At 43.4% G+C, this 20141-nt stretch overlaps 1 protein-coding gene across 3 annotated transcripts in view; it reads right to left on the bottom strand.

The window, feature by feature from the left end:
- Window positions 1-20141, bottom strand: part of LOC126469657 (biotin--protein ligase) — a 359191-nt gene that overhangs the window by 234754 nt on the left and 104296 nt on the right. The window lies entirely within an intron of this gene.

Raw genomic sequence — 20141 nt, forward strand, 5'->3', positions numbered from 1 at the left:
ATTATATACAAAACTAGAAGAGAGAGCACCACTAAATTCTACAATCCGTATGCATTGCATATACACAGAAATTACTGTTACAGTGTAAGTATGGAAGTGATTTGCCTATTTTCCAGTGAGAAAGAGCACTGGAAAACAGTATTCGTTACATTAGGTTACTTAAACTGGTGTCACTCTGAGTTAGAATTAGTGGTCAGTAACTAAGTGTAAGGTCAATGAGTCAGGTGCGGGTTTTGCAACTGTGAAATACTTTCCCACATTATAGAAGCGAATATTAAATTTTAACTAATATTGCGAAAATTTTGAACTTTGATAGTTTAAAATATAAATCTTTCTGTTTATTGCAAAGGAAAACAATTGATTCCCTAAAACATTTGCTGTCATACACAACTTGAAACAGGTCACGTCGACCAAATGATATGGAAGAACTGACAATGACGTATGTCGGAAGGCAGTAAGATCCCTTGGCTTTTGGTTTGGCAGTATTCAACAGCAATTTCTAGGCGCAAGTAAACGAAGAAAGGCAGCGTGTTTTTGTTATCAAGTAACATCTTCATCAATTACTTTAGTTTTTAGGTAATCTACGAGTAATTGCAGATGTTTGGTATTAACATGTAAAGGATTTCATAGACAGGGAAAGAACCTTTTCCTGGGCAACTACTTCAATAATGAGCAAAAGGCATTAAATGATCTTCATGCACATGTGTTCCAGCAGCGGTATGAAGAAAATAATAGTAATAATCGAATTATCCGATAACTTCACACTTCACAGTGGATTTTCTCAAACTAAGAAATTTGCTGAATTAGTGAAAATTTCAAAATGGCTTCATATCGATGCTATGATGCCTAGAAGAGTCTTTACATCCTGCTGACACGAGAATAACATAATCTCTGGGTCAGAAGCTTGCTTCTAGTTCACCATTTAATAGACTCGCATTTTTTCCACCGTGCCTAATTTTGCAAGCTAAGCACACATCATCCGTCACAGCACACTCCTGGGGCTGGGAAATGTGGCCACAATGGTCTGGTTGAACAAACTAGCACAGGTGCAATGTGTGGGTTCAGGCATTTACTTTTAAGAGGCACAAACAGATTTACTTTACCCCTGGTAACCTCAAGAGAAAGACGTTATAATCCAGAATCCGCATTGAACATCACGTTCCTTCATTACCAACTGAGCAGAGCCGGTTTACGTTGGGAAATGAGATAGTCGGAAGTCATGGTAAACAGAAATACTGTCGCCAGTAAACTTACTTACATTAGAAAATTTTATTTTATTTGACTGATAGCCATTTAAAGAAACAGGGCTCTTATTTTACTTGTACTTGATTCAACTAGAGACGTTGAAAAATTTGGTGCTGGACTGTGATTCGAAATCGTATCTCCTCTTTCAAGGATATGAATCTCTTGGAACAGTATAGTTCAATCATTTCATTTATTTTCCCAAGTCTTCTGTATGTCTCCTCCTAGGGTAAGTATGTGGGTCCGAAGCCTGATCCAGTACAAAAATATTCATAATTTCATTTAAAGCCCTATCATGTGCACACCGGCCTGCTAGTGAAAATTAACGTGCATTTTAAATGTCTGTTCATGTGTTGCCAACAATTGCAATAGGTGTCGTTATTTCTGGTCAAACATGCACACATCTTATTGTTGGTGAGTATGCAATTGATACTTAAGCTATATACATCAATGATAAAGAAGGACGGTAGGTGTGCGGTTTGATTGTCGCTCAGGCACAAAAATTTGTATCCTTATTTTAGATTCAAACACCTAGCAGCTGGTAAGAAAAACCGATACGTAACATATGATTTTACTTAGTTAACAATCCGATTACGTGTTGGGTTTGTATCTCCGTCACAGAACTTCACATCATGCACTTTATCTTTAAATGCATGCACACTTTGTTACTTCTGAATGGAGGTATATCAGACATCACCAATATGATTAGATTAGATTAGATTAATACTTGTTCCATAGATCATGAATACGACATTTCGTAATGATGTGGAATGTGTCATTTTCATGAAAGATTTCTTTACATACCATGATTCAATTTTTTACTCTCTCTCTCATTCTTTTTTATATTTATCTCTCTCTCTCTCTCTCTCTCTCTCTCTCTCTCTCTCTCTCTCTCTCTCACACACACACACACACACACACACACACACACACACACACATTTTTTTTTTTTTATTTGTTTGTTGTGTTCGGCTATTGGCCAGGCATGAAAATGTCCGTGAATGAGATTCTTAGTTTTGAGTACATTTACAAAAGAAATATAAAAACGAGTATGAGAGTTACTTATTTATGATGCTTAGTTTGCAGTCAGTTCTGGGTATTATTAGTAACTACACTCCAGTCCCTAAACCTAGTTACAGAAATGCGAATCAGACGCATTACTTATTCCAGGCTGTGGCAGCCAGGTCTTTGACACGCCAGCTATGTTCACTTCACAGCCCGCTGTAGGAACACATTGGTTCGTCTACTTCCTGCTCGTACTGTAACTGAGATTTGGCAACAAGGCAAGGTATGTTTGGCAACTGTGTGATCGACGAGTTACTTCCTGGTGTGCACGGAATTAAGCCTCAAAGTTCACTTGATTTTTCCTGTCATTTCCATTGAATAATCTGAGTTATTATCACTTGAGGTGTAAAAAAAGATTGTAAATTTACGGTTTTCAGCCCAGGAAAGTTGTTGCACATGGCCATTGCAACTAATCTCATCCTTTAAATAGCGGTTTATGAGTTCTAGCCACTACTGACCTCGTAAGAGGAAACCAAGGCACATACCTCTTCGCTAGCTCTGTGGTAACGTACTGACCTGTGGAAAAGCGTCTGTTATTGGTCACCATTCCAGTCTCACTGACTGTAACGTTTTTCTCCCTTCTGTGAAAGAGCTACAAGCAGTCAGATCAAACATCAATAAGGAAATTGCAAGAAAATACTTTCGGCTAATAGTGCAATGGTAAAAAACTCACAATGCTGCACAACAGGTAATGCCTCTTTCCGCTGATGACAAGCAAATATTGGGTTTCTAGGAATACATAGCTTTATTTATGAAATGCCACATTTGTATACCTCTTGAGTATGACACAGCATACCAATTAAACACAGACCCAATCGAAATCTAAGTGAGTAGTATTTTACTAATTCGTGTCGATAGACGAAAACTTGTGTGCAGATACTCAGTTTTATTAAAACAAACTTTCATCGTACGGTTATCGTGGGTAGTTCTGTTCCGTTTCTTATAATACAGTGCAAAATTTTAGTAAGGTTTCTTTTAGTGTTGTTAAAACAATAATAAACATAAGAGAGAAATTAATCATTAATGATATATGTGAATTCTCTGATGTTATCTATGACAGTCTGACGATGCACATGCAGCTTATTGATTACATGCACATAGAAAACTTGTTCTGAGTTGAAGCTGTCAAACAAGGTTTGAAGAATAATAAAATGCTACTACCACATGACAGCTAATGTAGAAAATCCTTTTCTGACGTATTTTGGCACAATGCACTCTCCCCACACATAATACGAAAGTTTCAAGATGCATCTCCTGCCTGGCCGTCTATTAAATCTGAAGAGAACAAAATGTCGCAGAAGTTAGCCCTTTTTCCACATGCGACTATTTTGGGTTGAGAAGTGAATGGAATTATGTCCAAAGTTCCATTAGATTGATAACTTACGCAGACAGCAGGATTGCGTTTAAAAAAATGTAGCAGTGAATGTACTCGAACTCGTGACATCTTATCTACACTGCGTGATGCTTAACGTTACACTACTAGCGGACACCCAGCTACAGAAGCTCCAGAACTTCCACATTCCACAGTGCTGTGAGATAATGCATAAGGCCGGATCTAGACTTCTGAGAGACAGACCGTTACAGCTTTTCTTCTGCACGGCACGACGTTTTCAACAAACAGATAGCGCAATAGAGTAGCTGAAATGGAAAGCAACACTTCCTATTTAAATTTTCCACCCTACACTGTTGGCAGTTACGTGATTTTATTTCGGTGATTACAAAATAGAGTGGAATGTATGCACTGGGTAGCCAAGGCAGCTAGTTCATGGCGATTCGGTCAACCAAGTTAATGAATGTACAGCACAAGCTGCAAACCACTACAGGGAGCCTGTGTGTCAGAATTCTAATCCGGTGTGGTGCAACGGTGCTACGATAGAAAAATGATGAGTCATAGATAAGAGGATTGATGATAGGTTCATATGCTTATGGTCTGGGTTCGATTCCAACTTCTGTCAATGATTTTTGATAGGGAGAGAGAGATTCTATTCTCTTCTCTTCTCTTCTCTTCTCTTCTGGCTACGCCAAGTGAAGAAGGTATATGGCATTGTGGTCTGAAATTCACATTAAACATGATATTCCTTCTCTAGCAAGTAGACGTTAGGTTGAACCGCAATAAAGTCAGCAGTGGTGACAGGTAGAGGAGGAGGAGGAGGAGGACATTAGTGTTTAACGTCCCATCGACAACGAGGTCATTAGAGACGGAGCGCAAGCTCGGGTGAGGGAAGGATGGGGAAGGCAATCGGCCGTGCCCTTTCAAAGGAACCATCCCGGCATTTGCCTGAAGTGATTTAGGGAAATCACGGAAAACCTAAATCAGGATGGCCGGAGACGGGATTGAACCGTCGTCCTCCCGAATGCGAGTCCAGTGTGCTAACCACTGCGCCACCTCGCTCGGTGGTGACACGTAGAAACTCTATCACCAATAACCTTTCTTATACCAGTTATTTATTTCTAGTGATGAAACAAACGCTATGTAGGGTCACACGACACATATTCCATCTTTTATTTGAGCTTCTGTATGTCTATAAAATTGGTTCTGAACTAGGAATGCAACTCAGACTGCCCTTAACGCGGAATTTGATCCCTTCGTGACAATACAACTCTACTACAATTTGTTGTTCGTTCAAAACTGCAGATTCCTCAACGTCTCCACATATTGCACATGAATGGGTTCGAATCCTGGCCCGGCACTAAAGTTTTCATTAAATATTATCAAGCTCTAGCATGCGAACACCTATCTGCTGGTGGATAATAATTTTGATTTTTAAAGTATTTTCATTCGTTGTCAACACTAACGTTATCTGATGTTTTTGACTCCCAGTGAGACACAGAACTATTTGCGATATTACTGTAAGTTCAAGGATGTTATTCCCAGCTGCTGGTGGAGAAAAAATCGGTAGCTGACGTCTCTTTGTGTGTAGTCAACAACGATATGAGTGGGGTTAGATTCCCAGTGAGCACTCAACACTTCGTCATATTATTTGTAGTTCAAACATGCTCACATGTCGCTGCTGGTGTAACAAACCCAAATTTAACATTTGTTTTCTCTAGAATATAACAGCGATAGGTGCCGAGTTGGAGTCCTGGGAAAGAAAAAAATAATCTTTCATCTCGTCATTTCAGTTAAAACACCTAGCTTCTGCCGAGAAAATCCTACGTGTCACAGTTGATTGTGCTTCGATAACAATCCGATTAGGTTCTGGGTTCGAATCCCTGTCCAACCCAAACTTTACCTCATGGCATTTCAAGTAAGTTACTTGTGAAGAAGCAATATTTAACATCTCTCGTAGTTCGTTAAAGGGACAATAGATGTTGAGTAGGAATTTGCGTCCGTTAAAAATGTTTACGTTATGTAATTTAAAGTTGATATTTGTTAACTGATACTGTCTAAAATCGAGGGATATCACTCTCTGTATGCCTAGTCAGGAATGACAGTTAGTTTCCGTCAGTCATGAAATCTTTGCTTAATCTGCATGACCTGGATTTGAATCCATATGCAGAACGAGACGGCTCATCGTGTCATTGGAAGTTCATACATATTCTCAACTAGCTGCTCGTGAATAACTTAAATTTTTAATGTCATTTTGTGTGCAATAATAAGTATGGTATGTTACTTTGAAGAGGAAGTCATGAATACGATGAACTTACTATGTGCATTACCTATCTGACGTAATAATGAGAGTGGTGACATTTCAGGTATGTCATTTATTGTGATAAATGTGAGCTTACAAGCCTTAAGGATAGTCTTATCTGTGATAAGGTGTTCCCTGATATCTGTAGTATCGTGGTATTACTTTACATCTTGAGTTATTGCAATACAGAGCAATGTTTTTGAGTTTTGACTTGTTGGAACCATTTTCAATAGTCAAACGACTATACCAAGGAGCGATTAGAGGACCTGCTAGACAGCTGCATGATGCAGGTTGCATGAGAATCAGGTGAAATGCAATTCAGGTCGTTCGGATACTTTTGAGCATGACTGTACCTACAAAGGAGTTAAAGTGGATTCAGACCAACACCTTGCAATTGTGAAACTAAGAGCTCGAGTATCTGATGCAAGGAAAGTGAAATGAACATCTCAAAGTAAGTATATGGTATCAAAGGTAAAAAAATAAAGAGATTGCTAAAGCATACTCTGCGAAGGTTACTGAGAATCCTGCACCATACACTCCTAGTGTAAGTGATACTCTAGATCAGGAATAGAGTGCTTGCAGGGACGCAACGATTAAGGCAGAAGAAGTTCTAGGGAAAGAAGGAAAATAATCAAGGAATTTCAGGTCTGGAGAAGATTGCAAGAGAATAAGTCATGAGAAAAACTTGGCTTATAGGAAAATGCTTGATAAATCATATACACGTTTAGTGGTAAGAAATTATCAAGATAAAAGGAAAGAAGAGAAGAAATTTCATCAGAATAAGAAAAGGGAATGGGAAAGAAAGCAGATTGAGGAACTGGAGACAATTGGAATAACAAATTATGTCAGAAAATTCTACCACGCAATTAATAATGAAAGAAAGACATTTAAGCCATGTATTTATATATGTAAAAGCAAAAATGGGGAATTACTAACTGATGACCAAGAGCTATTTGAACGTTGCGTAGAATATTTTAGTGAAGTGTTGGGTGCTTCAGAGCCCTCTATTGAAGAGGTCATAATCCACCCAGAAACAGATGATGAGGCCAAGGAGTAGTAGACAAAGCAACATGCTGACTGAAGAACAATTAAGCATCAGGCACTGATAACATCAGAGCCATTGAAAGCCGGAGGAGTTGAGTTAAATCACAGGATGTACCAGATTTTGTGCATTATCTGGGAAAAGGAAGAGTTGCCAGAAGAATGGAATGTAGGGAGTGTTTGTTGGATACACAAGAAAGGGGATATATTTAAATGCGGCAACTACAGGGGCATAACACTCCTAAATATTGCAATAAAAGTATTGTCAAATATCTTGTTTAGTAGACTCTCACCCATAGCAGAAAACATTATTGGAAGTTATCAATGTGGATTCAGACCAGGAAAGTCAACTGTGAACCAGATATTTACTGTCCGGCAAATGGTAGAAAGGACCAACGAATTTAATGTTGGTGTGCACCATCTTTTCATTGATTTCAAATCTGCATATGACACAATAAATTGGACTAAACTTTACGAGGCAATTCGGGAATTTTGGCTTCCTGAGAAATTGGTGCGTATCATACAGGTTACCCTAAGGCACCCCCAGTGTACTGTGTGGGTGCAGTCTAGTCTATGACCCCAGTTTCCCACACAAATTTGGCTAAGATGAGGAGATGGGCTTTCCTGCCTACTCTTCAATTTGGCACTCGAAAAATTGGTGCAGGAATCGGGTATCCAGACAGGAGGTACTGTCTACTATAAGTCTGTGCAATAGTTTGGATGTGCAGATGATATGGACCTAATGAGTAGAACATTTAGAAATCTACAAAGTGCCTTCTCTGCTCTAAAACTGAGGGCAGAGAAGATGGGCCTGAAAATTAATGAAGGAAAGACCACGTATATGTACACTGGTACAAATCCACCTTCACAGCCCACGGTAACCCGTGACGGAGTGACTTTTGAATGAGTGGAATGTTTCACTTATCTGGGTGCAAAGATAAAAGCATATGGCAGTGCTTTGACTGAAATTATGGCCCGCACAAGTGCTTCTAATCAATGTTATTTTGGAACTCTGGACCTTCTTAAATCCAAGCTTCTATCACAGGAGACTAAATCCCGACTCTATAAAACACCGATACACCCAATACTTACGTATAGTTCAGAAACATGGACAATTACAAAGCCGGGTGAAAGCAGACCGAGATCACACAAAAGAAGTATATTGAGGAGAATCTTTGGACCTGTGTACGAAAATGGGAGTTGGAGAAAGTGAAGAAATGACAAGCTCTATGACTGCTATAAGGAGGATGATGTGGTCAAGTTCATAAAGTTGTGTAGATTGAGATGGGCCGGACCTGTAATATGATTCGATAAGAAAGATCCTGCAAGGAAAGCCTGCTGAAGTGAATCAGTGGCGGAAGAAGAGGAAGAGGATGACTGAGGTTGAGATGGAATGAGGCTGGAGAAGACGCTGCCCAAGTTGGCTGAGGTAACTGGAGGTCTACAGCAAACTCTAGAGAGGAATGGTGGAAAATCATCGAGGAGGCCAAGCCCCATCCTGGGACGATGATGAAGAAGAAGAAGAAGAAGAAGAAACAGCTTATCTGATTACAATGAAGTGGTATAATAGAAAATACAGTATCAGTAATTAATGAACAGACAACATTAAGATCCAAGACAACCTTCTGGTACCGCGAGCCATGGAATTTGAATTCGCGCCAGATGGCTTAGACTTCGAAGACCCCTAGAGATTTTTGCACCATCGCACCATAAGTCGTGGTGGCGTGCGCCTCCTGGCCCGTGTTTAGTGTGAGGGCGTCATAGTGGAACACGTGGTCCCAATGGCCAATAGAGGCACCCCCGATCATGTATCATGTATTTAAGCACCTGCCTCTCGCTCAGCCAGTCAGTCCAATCTTTGCATGCATCTCTTGACATATCGCCTCACCTTAGCCAGTGTATTGACTTTCTTGTTCTGTGTACGAGTGGACGTGGTTGTCTAGTTAGGTTTTCTTGTGACTCTGTTGTTTCAATCTTGTTGTTGTCCATAAGGTCCTTCATTGGTCGTGTCCGTCCTCTCCCGTTTGTGTTGTTGTTCGGGGGCCGCTCTGTGGGGCCCGCCGTGCTTTCCATTATGCCAACCCCGCAACCGTTCTGGTCACAGTTACAACATTTTTGGCGATGAGGTAAACAGTGGCCATTGTTGGCATGGAGGTGACGTTGGTCTGTCTGCTGGAGCAACAGCAGCAGCTCATGTAGCAGCTGCAGCAGCATCTCCAGTTAGACATCTCACAGCAGTCACTGCGATTGCTAATGGACAAAGTCAATGCCCGGTATGCATTACCACAACAGCTTCCGAGCCCTCGGGTGTCCGATGCGTTCCCACATCCACCGTCGTTCCCACTATTTAATGACGCTAAAGAAGACTAAAAAAGTACTTACATCGACTGAAAGAACATTTCACGGGTTTTCAAGTCACAGACGACTCCTTGCAGTGGCCGTTGTTTTTGTCTTGGGCCTCCCCAGACACGTTCTTTCTTCTCCACAAGTTGGCACCATTGTCCGATCCTGTGGCTCTCTCTTTCCAGGAAATATGCCTTTTTCTGACCAACTATTATTCCCAATGCTACCATGTGGTCGCCTTTCGGCTGCAGTTCCACCAGTACCATAAACAGCCTGGTCAATCGTATGGTTCCTGGGTCACATACTTGCAGGGTCTCAGCCGTCAATGCGATTTTGCATGCACCAATCAGCAGTGTAAGGCTTCGTATGCAGACTCCCTAATCCGGGATGTGGTGGTTCAGCTGGCTCCCGATCCTGAGGTCTGTACTGCGGTGTTGAAACTCGATAACCCCTCCATTGAAGAGATTCTCCGCATTGCCCACTCCTTTGAAATTGCTCAAGTGGCTAATGAGCATCTTACGGCGAGGCCGCAGGTGGCAGTGATAGAGGCGTCACGGCGCGTTCCGCCCTCTCAATGTCGACAAGGCCCGGCTGACAGAGGCCAGCGCCGTCAAGACTCCTCGTTGTCCAATGTCTCGGTGGCACCGGTGCCTCCAGTTGCCCCTCGTCACCAGTTGCACAGCCCACTTCCATCTTACCCACAGTGCTTTACTGCACATTCTTGAGTGGATTGTCCCCACCGCTGGAAAACCTGCATGCTGTGTAACAAGGAGGGCCACATCCAATCAGTTTGTTGTAGTCACTCAACTCGCTCCAGTACTGCCCCTCCTGGGCCTCGAGATACCATCCATGCTCTGCAATCGGTCGTCCCACAGGACGACCTGTCGGCGCAGAAGCTTTTCCCCAAGCTCCACCTTTTCACTGAGGATGTCAGTTTTCAGGTCGACACTGGGGCCTGTCTCCCTGATTAATATGGCAAAATGTACCCAGCTGGGCTCTTCTGAGGAACCTCCCTCTCACTTACGGAGACAGTTCCATTCCCATTCGTGGGCAATTCCTTGTTCAGGTGACGTACAAGCATGTTCCCTGGCTCCTTACTCTCTTTGTCGTCAACCATCCATCGGCTTCACATAATTTTGGCCTGGATCCGTTTCACCTGTTTGGATTTTCAATTTCCGATGAAGTTAAGGTCATTTCCATGGCTGTTCCTTTTCAGGACTTGGACAATCTGTGCTCCGCTTTTGCGTCATCATTTGCAACGGATCTCGAATGTGCTTTCGATTTTCAGGCGCACATATCCCTTCAGCCAGAGGCGCAGCCTCACTTTTTCCGGGCCCAGCCCCTTTAAGCAGGAACTTGATCAGCTCCAGGCTGCTAGCGCTCTGGAGCCTGTGACTTACAGTCCCTGGGTGACACCATTGGTGGTCATACTGAAACCCAATGGATCCCTTTGGCTGTAAGGGAACTTCAGCACTACTGTCAATGCTCAGTCCCTCGTTGACACTTACCCCATTCCCCGACAGGAAGACCTTCTCGCCAAGCTTTCTGCGGGAGAGTATTTTTCAAAGATCGACTTGGTTGAGGCATACCACCAGCTACCTTTGGATGCCAAATCTCAGATCATCATGGTTATCAACACGCCTTTTGGATTGTACAAGTACAAGCACCTTCCATTCTGTGTCTCTTCGGTGCCGGCCAGTTTCCAGCGGTTCCCGGAGCAGCTTACACAGCCTATCCCCACCTGCGTGAATTATCTGGATGACATCTTGGTCACCGGGCATTCCCACCAGGAACATTTGCAAAATCTCAGGGCCTTATTTCACGCTCTGCAATCCGTGGGTTTATGCTGTCGGCTGGACAAGTGCTGTTTTTTTCAACCAGAAGCGCAATACTCAGGACACTGGCTTAGCAAAGGTGGCATTCGCCCTTCGGGTCATAATGTGGCGGCCATTGAGGCCCTTCCTCGTCCCAAGGACTTATCTGAACTCCAGGTGTTTTTGGGCAAGGTTACTTATTACTTAAAGTTCTTGCCCCAGGCTGCCTCTGTTGCTCAACCCCTCCATCACTTGCATCGCAAAGGGGTACCTTTCAATTGGACTCCTGCCTGTGACCAGGTTTTTTCCGTTTAAAGGCAATGCTGCAGTCCGCCCCTTGCCTTACTCCCTTCTCTCCGGACCGCCCCTTGGTTGTGGCGGCTGATGCGTCGGCATACAGCATTGGGGCCACCCTCGCGCATTGGGATGCCGATGGCTCCAAACAGCCCATCGCTTATGCCCCTAAGACATTGACCCCAGCCCAATGGAACTACTCCCAGACTGAAAAGGAGGCCCTGGCGATCGTGTTCACCATCCAAAAATTTCACATCCATCTTTTTGGGGCAAAGTTCACCCTCCTGACAGACCATAAACCCTTGGTTATGCTTTTCGGACTCCACTCTCACCTTCCAGAGCAAACGGCTCAATGTCTCCAGCGCTGGGCATTGTTTTTATGAAATTACGCTTACACCATCTGCTATAAGCCCACCCCCCACAATGCTAACGCGGGTGCTTTGTCACGGCTCCCAGCAGGCCCGATCCTGCCCTTGACTAACAGGAGGTCCTCTGCTTTCACACTGATTCCGCCCGCCAGTATGCACTGGACGGTCTGCCTCTAATGGCTGCTTACATTGCCGCGGCTACCCGCCGCGACCCTAATCTTGCGGCAGGTTCTCCACTACGTGGTCCACGGGTGGCCCTCCTATGTTACTCGTCGGATGCAGTCCGATTACAGCCCCTTGCGCCACCTGTCCCACAGGCTCTCTGTGGTTGATGATATCCTTCTGTTGGCCATGGAGTCGGACGCCCATCGCTTGGTCGTCCCTCCAGATTTGCGGCTTCGGGTGCTAAGTTTGTTACACTGTGGGCACTGGGGTAAGACCCATATGAGAGTTTTGACTCGCCAGCACGGGTATTGGCCCGGCATCGACGGCGATATTGACCACCCTGGTCTGTGGGTACACTGTGTGTCCGCGTCACCAGGCAAGCTCCCCTCAGTCATTTGCACCTTGACCTGTGCCTCGTCAGCCCTGGGATCGCATCCATATTGATTTTGTGGGCACGCATTTGGGGTCCGTGTGGTTACTTATCGTCGATGCCTACTCCAAATACCCATATGTCGTCCGCATGGCATCCACCACCACGGAGGCTACACTCACAGTCCTGGCCCAGGTTCTCGGCACTGAGGGCCTGCCACACACATTTGTATCCGATAATGGCCCCCAATTCACGGTGTCCTCCTTCCATGACTTCTGTCCGGCCAACGGTATCAAATATATCCGTAGCTCCCCTTTCCACCTTTCGTCCAAAGGCGCGGCGGAGAGGCTTGTCTGCACTTTTAAACAACAGTTGACAAAGGCAGCCAACACATCTCCAACAACGTCGGCCCTCACCCTGCTTTTGAGCACCTATCGCACTACACCAATTGACAGACGCAGTTCAGCGGAGCTCCTTCGTGGGCGACAGCCGCGGACCCTGCTCCATTTGCTGATGCCATCCCCCGCCCGCTCCACACCCGACCCTCTCAGCATTATGCAACCGGCACGGCCATGTGGGACCGCGAGTACAGGTGCAAGGTGGGTTAGATGCCCACCACGGTCATCGCGGCCCATGGGTGGCATGTGAAGTACGTGCAGATGTTGTCGAAAGGGTTAGAGTGCGCCATCATAATCACCTCCGTCCACGTGCCCCCGCAGGACTCGTGCCGCTGCCTCCTCCCGTACCACCTTCGGGTACGGATGTGATCCTCGAGTCGCCGCCCTGGCCCCAGGTTGGTATCTCCCCATGGGCCTGACACCGGCCCTCCCTGCCCCCAGGTAGATCAGCAGCTCCCTCCCCCACCCTGGACTCTGGGTCGTCGATCATGGATACCTCGGGCGTCCCTTCCTCCCCACCACTGGCGGTTAATGAGCCTGGCTCTTGTTCCCACTGCCGCCCACCTTGGCACCGTCCGGAGCGTTTCTGCCATTACCGCAAGTTTCAGGGGGGGGGGGGGGGCATCTGGTACAGTGCGCCACGGAATTTGAATCCGCACCAGACGGCATGGACGTCTAAGACCCCTAGAGGTTTCTGGACCATTGCGCCATAAGCCGTGGCAGCGCACGCCTCCTGGCCCACGTTTAGTGTGAGGGCACCACAGTGGAACACGTGGTTCCAGTGGCAAATAGCGGCACCCCCGATCGTGTATTTAAGCTCCTGCCTCTCACTCAGCCAGTCAGTCTAATCTCTGCATGCGGCTCTTGACATATTGCCTCACCTTAGACAGCGTATTTACTTTCTTGTTTGGTGTAAGAGTGGGTGTGGTGGTCTAGTTAGGTTTTCTTGTGACTCTGTTGTTTCAATCTTGTTGTTGTTCGTAAGGTCCTTCGTTGGTCGTATCCATCCTCTCCCGTTTGTGTTGTTGTTTCCGTCACGACAACCCCCCAACCGTTCCGCTCGCAGTTACAACAAGCCTTACAGGAAGTGGGCTGGAGCAATATGTATAATGTGAGAGAGGTCAATTTCAAATTTAATGTATTTATAAATAGGTTTCCATCAATCTTTAACAGCTGCTGTCCCACAAAAACAATAAAGTATGGCATATCAAGGAAACTCTGGATTACAAATGGAATTAAAATAACATGTACAAGTAAAACGAAATTCAGGGTGTATATGCAGACAAGGAAAAAAAATTCCCAGATCTCCCGGTTACAAATACATTTTCTCCAAGGTGAAAATACACTTTTTCCGTAGTAAGTGACAGTATACTTTCGATCGAAACTGTAAAACTTATCCATTCTTTGAATGGGTATGTTACACAGCAGCGCAGAATTTCTCAGTACTTTATAAAACAAAACTCATGGGAAAAAAACATGTTTTGGAAAGATCTTTGATGTGCAACAACATATACATTGTTTATTTTCATATCACGAAAGTATAAATTTGAATTCCACCAACAGGAAAAGTAAATGGTTTAAGTTAATATACAAAGTGTTGCTACAAGAAAAGCAAAGCTTTCGCATATAATATTAGTCTCGAAGATTAATAAGCCATAAGAGAAGCTAAGGTTTCACATATAATATTGATCTGTTTAGCGCATGTTACACTTTAAGATACATCACACAAACACGCCAGTAAAATATTTAATACTGACATACATCTCTCATCTTCTGGTCTCGAAATTCTTCTAAATGGCTCGTCATCAAAGAGCTGATTTTTAAATGAGAGTAAACACTCTGTGATTTAAGAAATTCATTGTACATTCTCGCACATAGTTCATCTTGCGTAAAAGGAAATTTACTCTGCAAATAACGCTTTTCGAACCACAATTCGCAATATTTTCCCGCGACCTGTAGAAATAGATTCATTTCAGCATTTGCCAGAGAGCGCCAGATAAGAGTTGTCACCGCACTTGCACAGCTACAGTGATGTAGGAAGCCCGTATGTTCGTACGTATAAAACATTAAAAGATCTTTCCTACATTATGTCATAAAAGAAACAAGACATCAGAGGATACTCCAAGAGCGTCAAAATTTAGTGAACCATACTAAAATGCATAGTTCGCCTTAAAGTGCACATTCGTATGTCCAGATTCCCAATGACGTAGGCCTCGACCTGATATTAAGCTTTTCGGTGTGGTTTTTGGGATGTAAATTTTCTTGCAATACCAGTACTGTATCATCTCGTGTTTGGTTCTTCATTATGGCATAATGCCATATGTGCTAGAAGATGAAAACGTGCACTTAAAATGTAGCGAACAGTTGAAGGTAGCCAATAGTGTGGAATTAAATACGTCTTTTCAAATAAATTAACTGCCTCAGCAGGAAAGCTTAATAAAAGCCAAATTTCTTTAGCAAACTGACAAAAATAACTTCATTGTTCTGCAAGGTGAGTAATGCTTGACTGTCAGAAGGTGGAAATAAAATAAAATCTGAAACTAGTACCATATTTTAGCCTTGGACAGAATGACGAAGAGAGTGTGGAAAATAACAGGGAGGACAAGGGGAAAGACAGGAATCAAGTGGATTGTTGAACTTCGGAAGGACTGGTTGGAATTGGGGATCAAGGTTGAAGGAAAGGAAAATTGGAGCAACAAATATACACCGACCAATGTGCCGGAGATCAATGACAGAGAAGAATACAGGAAAAGATTAGAGTGTCACCAGTGGAGCAGACAGGAGAAACGGAAACTGAGGATCTCGGAAGAAGAGCGGGAGAGAAGAAGAGAAAGAATGAAGAGGTTCTGGGAGAAGAAGAGGAAAATGCAGTGCGTGGATGGGCTACCTGTGGTCTTACAGAGGCCGTAATGCAAGAAGAAGAAGAAGAAGAAGAAGAAGAAGAAGATTTTAGCCTTCCGTGATTATGTGAATGTATTTTAATTCACTTGATCGCTCCCAGCCACAGAAATCCGTCTTGTTTTCATTTGACGTGAGAGCAGTAAACGAAGAGGAAACAGAAAAATCACTAAATGTAATCACGGGTCATGTGAAGTGAGAGGGAGGGGGGGGGGGGGGAGACCACAATTAATACTGGACGGTATTATTTGTAATCGGGAGAACAAGAACTCTTCAGAAAATCTGGACTCTTTATTGCCTATTAGCTAATAACTTTCTTTCTGTTAGCTAATAACTTGCTTTCTGTGTGACATAAAATTAAATATAGGATACCTAAAACCAGTGAAGACAAGTGATAGGGAAAGCAGTACACATTTCTTCAATCCTTAGGTCCTACTGATTTTTCTCTCTAACCTTGCAACGGCTTTACATGACGTGGTTTCCTTTCTGCGAAAGAACTATTACCTCATCAAAGTTCATCAAACGTTTTGCTACATGAAAAATCGAAATGTCGTTGTCTGTTAATACAAATATCACCCAAGCTGGTGTGGTTTCTCGATCTGATTACATCTATTTTGTCACTGTGTGGTGGATAAAACAAAATAGACCTTAATAATATTGCAGCAATTGTAACACACACAACTGTTTTGGCAATAAATGATCATTTTTATAGTACGACAATATAATTCACGAAGTAGCAATACGAAATACCTATTTGGCCTACTACAATCAAAATGCTTTATGTTAGGAAATAGTTTCACATTTCATTCATATTCTCCAGTCTCTCACGCACAAGACTAAAAAGTGGTAGAACGAAGTTTTTGTATAAATTTGGAATAGTCATGTTCTTCTATAGTTTGTGTGATGTCCCCACTTCTTCTCCTTCCTCATTCGAACAGCCGGCTGCTATGGCCAAGCGGTTCTAGGTGCTTCAGTCTGGAACCACACTGCTGCTACGGTCGCAGCTTTGACTCCTGCCTCGGGCATGGATGTGTGTGATGTCCTTAGGTTAGTTAGGTTTAAGTAGTTCTAAGTCTAGGGGACTGATGACCTCAGATGTCAAATCACATAGTGCTTAGAGCCATTTTGACCTCATTCTAACAAACAATCTGGTCATCACTACTTCTGTAACTATTCCTACCACTGTCAAAACTCATTCTCCAGGTAGCTTTATTAACCCTGTCACAATCACCGGTTTAGTTATCCAGCGATTATTCTCCGGTTAGGCGGTGTTATGTGTTCGTACAATGCATTTTCCGTGCTAGTCCGAGAATGGAACTTAAGCGGCTGCTAGCTGGGGACTACAACTGGCTCTGTCTAGTGTAGGGATCTGGCCAAAAATTTTCTGTCAGGATTTCACTTTCTTGAATACACCGAGAAAATACATAATCTTCCTTACCTGTTATTCCTGTTAGTCGTTTATTTCCACTCTGATAGTCTGAACCTATGGATTTCGTTAGTAATTATGACAACGCTGAACATTTGCAAACCGAATCAACCACAAACAAGTAACAGTTGGCATTCACCGGTTCGGCTTTATTCCGCTCAGCTCGTATAGCCCTGTCCCGTTTTGTTTGCAGGAAAGTTAATTTCAAGCTGCGACGAGGATTCCCCTGGCAGAGACATCACGTACACTATGCACGCATTCAAAAATCAACTTATAATTCATTCAGAAATCACCTTAGAATGTGTTAAAAAATGTCCAAAAACCAGCAGGGGTGTGTTTCAAAATCGTATGAATAATAGATAGACTGACGTGCGCTGGATGCTAAGTGCTTTGTGAAACAGGGTTTTTTCCCCCTCAAGAATATGCACAGTGTATGCTGGAGGCAGCAAAATCGTTCTGCAGTCAGCTTCAAATGCCAGTTCCCTAAATTTTCTCAGTAGTGTTCCTCGAAAAGAATGTTGTCTTCCCTCCAGGGATTCCCATTTGAGTTCCCAAAGCCTCTCCATAACACTTGCGTGTTGTTCGAACCCACCAGTAACAAATCCAGCAGTCCGCCTCTGAATTGCTTCGATGCCTTCCTTTAATACAAACTGGTATGGATCCCAAACACTTGAGCAGTACTCAAGAACAGGTCGCAGTAGTATCCTATATGTGGTCTCCTTAATAGATGAATGATATGCTCATACCTTCTTCATTGCTCCTATCCAGGCTAGTGAATGGGCTGCTCCCTTAGTAATCTTACCAAAGTCTGGTGGAAGGCTTTGTCTTTGAGTTAACTTTAAATTCACTGTGAATTCACAATCCATAATTGATACTTATCTATTGCCTTGCGCTGAGGAAGTAACGGATAGGCTCAGTACAGTCCACTATTTTTCAAAAACTGACTTACGTAATGGGTATTTGCAAATTCCACTAGACGAGGAATCTCAGAAAGTGTTTGTGGTCAACAAACATTTAGGGTTGTCCAAATTTTTGCACTTACCCTTTGGCAGCACTTCTGTGCCTGCCACGTTCTGACGCTACTTAGAACACCTTACTGCAAAACTTTTGTTGTGTTCAAATTACTTGGATGATATTGTGGTATCAGGACATACACCGGAGGAAAATATCTGTAACTTTTGTATGCTTTTTCAAGTGCTTTCAGGTGCAGATATGAAGTGTCACCTGGACAAATGTGCCTTTTCTCAGACTTAAATTCAGTACTTAGGCCATGTTCTTAATAGCCAAGGTGTTCATCCCTTTCACTCACATTTGCTGACCATCCAGGACCTCCCTGAAACATGGAACATGACAGAATTGCAGTCAGTTCTTGAGAAGTTGATATAATATATCTGGTTTATACCCAACACAGCTCAGTTCGTGGCTCCATTGCATTGTTTGTGTCAGAAGAATGTGCCTTTTGTTTGGATCAAAGACTGTCAGGATGCATTCCATTGTTGAGGGTCAAATACCTTCTTAATTTTGATCCCACTAAGCCTGAGGTTTTGGCAGTGGACGCTTCTTCGTACAGAATCAGAGCTGTGCTCTTGCACAGACTTGGGTTCACAGGACAGGCCAATTGCTTTCGCTTCCAAGTTATGACCAAGACTCAATGTAACTACTCCCAAATGAAGAAGGAAGCGCTTGCTATTATCTATGGCATCACAATGTTTCACCATTATGTTTGGTTGAAAGTTTTACCTAGTGATGGACCATTACCTACTTCAGTCTCTGTTTCACCTGTCCAAACGTGTTCCACCGCACTCGGCAATGTTGGGCTTTGTTATTGTTACAGTATCAGTACGAAATATCGTCCCAGTTCACATCAAGGCATGCAAATGCTGATGTCCTTTCTCGCCTTCCTGTTGGCCCTGATTCTGAATTCGATGCTATTGCCACATCTTGTAAGGCCGATTCACAGGACACTGAACTTCTACAGACTTTTCCACTGCGCTATACGAAAATTGCACAGGCTACAGAAGCAGACCCTGACTCGAACCTTTTGTTGCATTACATCCATACTGCATGGCCTCGATCAGTGAAAAACATTCAGAATTCTTTCGTGCATCAATATTTTGTTTGTCAGCATAGCCTCTCCATCCAGCATGGTGTGATTTTATTGCAAAATGACTCTGGACAATTTCAAGTGCTTATTCCTAAAACATTGCAAAAAGATGTGTTGCAATTGCTGCACCAAGGACATTGCGAAATTTTATGCACAAAATAGTTAGCAAGTTAGCACTGTACTTGGCTGGACAAGGGCGCCCATGTTGAACAGGTGATGTCACAGTGTCACACTTGTGCTGAAAATGTATCGACACCAACGCAAACGTTTTCAGCACAGCCAAAGTCTAAATTGCTGTGGCAATGAGTGCACATTGACTTTTCTGGTCCCTTTTGCAACACTAGTTGGATTATTGTTGTGCCCACGAACTCTACTACATTGTGTAGTACTATTTGCAGTTTGCCATCTATTTTTTGCTTGGAAGGTTTGCCCAAAGTGCTAATTACAGACAACAGACCACAGTTTACAGCTCAGGATTTTGAACAGTTTTGTGCAGCCAATGGTATCACTCACACCAGTGTTCCGTTTCATCCCCAGTTGAATGGAGAAGCTGAACAATTTGTGCATACGTTCAAGCAACAGATGAACAAACTACGTGTCTCCAACAAAAGGGAGCAAGTGCTGACGCTCTTTCACGCAACGTACTGCTCCAAACCCCGAGACGGTCCACTGCCGGTGGAGTTTCTCTACGGCTGACACCGTCGTACTCTGCTCCAGTTGCTGCACCCACCACAGCACACAGCGCCTCCCTCGCTCTGCAAACATTTCTTTCCGCCTAATGATTCTATTCTTTTCAGAGTTTTTGGTCATGTCACGTGCTGGAAGAGAGGAATGATTCTTTGAAATTTGGGTGCTTGCATATATTTAATTCAAGGTCCTGCTGGATTGCTGCACCACCATCAGAACCATATTCGTGCTTATCCATTGCAAGTTTCTTCCATAGATTTTCTGTCCCCAGATTCGCATCCTAATGGGATTTTG

Source organism: Schistocerca serialis, chromosome 3, assembly GCF_023864345.2.
Source record: "Schistocerca serialis cubense isolate TAMUIC-IGC-003099 chromosome 3, iqSchSeri2.2, whole genome shotgun sequence".
NCBI classification, from domain to species: Eukaryota; Metazoa; Arthropoda; class Insecta; order Orthoptera; family Acrididae; genus Schistocerca; species Schistocerca serialis.